Source organism: Nematolebias whitei, chromosome 10 (assembly GCF_014905685.2).
Source record: "Nematolebias whitei isolate Nwh7 chromosome 10, NemWhi1, whole genome shotgun sequence".
Taxonomy (NCBI): domain Eukaryota; kingdom Metazoa; phylum Chordata; class Actinopteri; order Cyprinodontiformes; family Rivulidae; genus Nematolebias; species Nematolebias whitei.
The window spans coordinates 249,084-253,749 of NC_056507.1; the positions used below are offsets into that span (position 1 = coordinate 249,084).

The 4,666-nt window shown below is 43.5% G+C and overlaps 1 protein-coding gene across 1 annotated transcript in view; it reads right to left on the bottom strand.

Annotated features, from left to right (window-relative positions):
- Window positions 1-4,666, bottom strand: part of pot1 (protection of telomeres 1 homolog) — a 213,094-nt gene that overhangs the window by 174,858 nt on the left and 33,570 nt on the right. The window lies entirely within an intron of this gene.

The following is a 4,666-nucleotide window of genomic DNA, read 5'->3' on the forward strand; positions in this document are numbered from 1 at the left end:
TATATATATATATATTTATATGTGTGTGTGTGTGTATACACACACACACAGCTAAAAAAAAATAAGGGAACACCTAAACAAAACAATGTAGCTCCAAATCAGTCACACCTTTGTGGAATCAATGTCAGCTGTTTGGTAGTAACACTTATTGTGAATCAGTTTCACCTGCTGCTGTACAAGTGGAACACATCAGGTGGAATGAGAGGCAGTGATCAAGACAACTTCTATAAAAGAGTGATTCTGCAGGTGGTGACCACAGGTCATTTCTCTGTTCTCATCCTTTCTGGTTGAACTTTTAGTCATTTTTCATTTTGTCAGTGTTGTTACACAGAGGCATCATGAGGAGTTTTTTTACAGCCCACTGAAGATGTTCAAGTAGTGCAACTAATCCAAGATGGAACATCAATGTGAACGGTGGCAAGAAGATGTGCTGTGTCTCTCAGCACAGTGTCCAGAGCATGGAATAGGTACCAGGGGACAGGCCAGTACACCAGGAGACATGGAGGAGGCCGTAGGAGGGCTTCAACCCAGCAGCAGGACCGCTTCCTCGTCCTTTGTGCAAGGAGGATCAGGAGGTCCACTGTCAGGGCCCTAGAAAATGACCTCCAGCAGGCCACTAATGTGCATGTTTCCACTCAAACTGTCAGAAACAGACTCCATGAGGGTACTTTCACTCGCACAGCCAACCGTCAGTGCAGGAAAGCCGAACGTAAATGGAAGAAGGACAAACTTCACATTTCTTTTATCATGCTAAAAACATGTTACAAAGACTACCAGGCCACTGTTAAATCAGAAAAAAACAAATATTCTCCCAAATCATCGCCTCAAACAGCCACAATGCCCGCGTTCTTTTCAACACCATTAACTCCATTTTAACCGTGCCTCACTCTGCCAACAGGGAGGTCTCTGCAGTTACGTGTGACGACTTTGCCAGTTTCTTTGTTAAAAAGGTTGAGTCAGTCAGGTCACTGATTCCTCACACCACAGCTGACCCCTCTGTCTTTGTCCCCTCCACATCAGTATTTAACCAAACCCATTTCCCTCTCATTTCTAAATGACATCATTGGTCATATGAAACCCTCAGGTTCCCCTGCTGACCCCATCCCTGAATCGTTTTTTTAAACAAGTCCTACCCTCCATTGGACCCACTGTTGTTGACATTATAAACAGCAGTATGGCTACATGTGTGGTTTGTGATGCTTTTAAACATGCAGTGGTAACTCCTTTAAAAAAAAAAAAAAAAAACTGGACTTGACCCTTCAACCTGCTCAAACGTCAGACCCATCTCCAAACTTCCTTTTCTTTCTAAGATCCTGGAGAAAATAGTTTTCACTCAATTAAACGAGTTCTTGAGCGGAAATTCTATTCTTGAGATCTTTCAGTCTGGCTTTAAGAAATTACACAGCACCGAAACTGTCTTAGGGTCTGCAATGGTATTCTTCTAGCAAATGACTCTGGTCAGTCTGTAATCTTGGTACTCCTTAACTTTACCACTGCATTTGATACTGTGGATCACAGTATCCTTTTATCCTGGCTAGAACACTAGGTTGGGATTACTGGTGCAGCGTTAGAATGGTTCCATTCATACCTGAGCGACACGAGTTTTTGTATTTCTGTTCAGGAGCTAATTGATGCTCTAATCCAGGTCTGGGAAGAGATCCCTCAGAAGAACACCCACCATCTCATCATTATTCAACACTCGCTCTTTTCAAGGGCAAACGTCTCCTCCTAACTAACATGAATCATTAGCACACTGATCGCTGTTTACTATTCACAGGGGGCTGAGTGATACTAGCAATAACAGCATTGTAAGAGGGGGACAGTTGAACACTCTTGAAACTGTGCCTGCAATCAACCTACTTCACATATGGGGAGCAATATTATAGGCAGAAACATGGGTGTGCTATGGGGTCTCCAGTTTCTCCTATTGTTGCCAACCTGTACATGGAGGAGGTAGAAAAGAGAGCCTTGACGTCCTTTTCAGGGACACCACCAAGTCATTGGTTCAGGTATGTTGAAGACACCTGGGTTAAAATTAAATCTCAGGAAGTCCAACATTTTACTGACCACATCAACTCTGTGGATAAATACATCAAGTTCACACGAGAAGATGTAAAAAATGGCAGGTTGGCTTTCTTGGACTGTGAGGTCTCAGTCTCTGATAGAGGACATTTGCAAACTGAGGTGTACCGCAAACCCACCCACACAGACCAGTATTTGCAGTTTGACTCCCATCACCCTTTGGAGCACAAGTTAGGAGTCATCAGGACTCTGTACTACAGAGCAGACAGTGTCCCCACTAGCTCAGGAGCCAGGCAGAAGGAGAAATCCCACACAAGACAGACTCTAGAGCAATGTGGATATCCTAACTGGGCCTTCCTGAAAGCATAGACGAAACCCAAACAGGACTCCAGTCAGCCATCAGGTGAAAAGGAGAAACCCAGACCAGTGGTCATTCCGTATGTTGCCGGAGTATCAGAGAAACTGAGACGTTTATTTTCTAAACACAACATCTCAGTGGCTTTTTAACGCCAAAATACATTATGGCAAAGACTGGTTCATCCCAAAGATCCAGTCCCCCGGCACAAACAGAGTAATGTTGTGTATGCTGTTCAGTGTCAGGAGGGCTGTGATCAGTCTTACATCGGGGAAACTAAACAGCCACTGGCCAAAAGGATGGCCCAGCACAGAAGAGCAACACCATCAGGCCAGGACCCGGCAGTCTGCACTCATCTCCAGGCCAGCTGTCACTTGTTCAGGGATGAAGATGTTCACATCCTGGACAGAGAGGAACGATGGTTTGAGAGAGGAGTAAAGGAGGCCATCTTTGTGAAAAGAAATCGTCCATCATTAAACAGGGGTGGAGGCCTCCGGGTTCAACTGTCCCCCTCTTACAATGCTGTGATTGCTAGTATCACTCAGCCCTCTGAATAGTAAGCAGCCATGAGTGTGCTAATGATCCATTGTTAGGCTGATGGTCCTTCTTGATCATATGAGCAGCTGGTTTTGGTTGTCATCAGCAAAACTGGTTGATCCACGGAGAAGGTGCTATTTATAAGACTGAGCTGAATACAGCACCTCAGACTGAGGAAGTCTTTCGGATGAGAGACGAAACGTTTCCAGATTTTTTTTGTTGTTGATTTGCTTTTTGTTTTTTGAATGTTCAGAGGACCAGATGTAACTTTTTTAGATTTTTCTACATACAGGATTCCAAAAAAGTTGGGACACTAAACAAATTGTGAATAAAAACTGAATGCAATGATGTGGAGGTGCCAACATTTAATATTTTATTCAGAATAAAACACAAATCACAGATCAAAAGTTTAAACTGAAAGAATGTATCATTTTAAGGGAAAAATCTGTTTCCAAATTTCATGGCATCAACAAATCCCAAAAAAGTTGGGACAAGTCCATTTTTCCCACTGTGTGGCATCCCCCCTTCTTCTTACAACACACAACAGACGTCTGGGGACAGAGACCAGTTTCTCAAGTTTAGAAATAGGAATGCTCTCCCATTCATGTCTAATACAGGCCTCACTGTTCAATCGTCTTGGGCCTTCTTTGTCGCACCTTCCTCTTTATGATGCGCCAAATGTTCTCTATAGGTGAAAGGTCTGGACTGCAGGCTGGCCATTTCAGTCCTTCTCCTACGTAGCCATGATGTTGTGATTGCTGCAGAATGTGGTCTGGCATTATCGTGTTGAAAAATGCAGGGTCTTCCCTGAAAGAGATGACGTCTAGATGGGAGCATATGTTGTTCTAGAACCTGAACATAGTTCTCTGCATTAATGGTGCCTTTCCAGACATGCAAGCTGCCCATGCCACAAGCACTCATGCAACCCCATACCATCAGTGATGCAAGCTTCTGAACGGAGCATTGATATCAACTTGGGCTATCCTTGCCCTCTCTGGTCCGGATGACATGGCGTCTCAGTGTTCCATACAGAACTTCAAATCGTGACTCATCTGACCACAGAACAGTCTTCCATTTTGCCACACTCCATTTTAAATGACCCCTGGCCCAGTGCAAACGTCTGAGCTTGTGAAGCTTGCTTAGAAATGGCTTCCTCTTTGCACTGTAGAGTTTCAGCTGGCAACGGCGGATGGCACGGTGGATTGTGTTCACTGACAATGCTTTCTGGAAGTATTCCTGAGCCCATTCTGTTATTTCCTTGACAGTGGCATTCCTGTTTGAGGTGCAGTGACGTTTAAGGGCCCGGAGATCATGAGCATCCAGTAGAGTTTTATGGCCTTGACCCTTACGCACAGCGATTGTTCCAGATTCTCTGAATTTTTTGATGATGTTATGCACGGTTGATGATGATAACTTAAAAGTCTTTGCTATTTTACGATGGGTAACACCATTCTGTTATTGTTGCACTATCTTTCTGTGCAACAATGGTGGAATTGGTGATCCTCTTACCATCTTGGCTTCTGAGAGACACTGACACTCTAAGAAGCTCTTTTTATACCCAATCATGTTGTCAATTGACCTAATTAGTGTTAATTGGTCTTCCAGCTGTTCGTTATATGTTCATTTTCTTTTTTCCAGCCACTTATTGTTACTTGTCCCAACGTTTTTGGGATTTGTTGACACTGTGAAATTTTGAATCAACATATTTTTCCTTTAAAATGTTACATTTACTCAGATTAAACTTTTGATCTG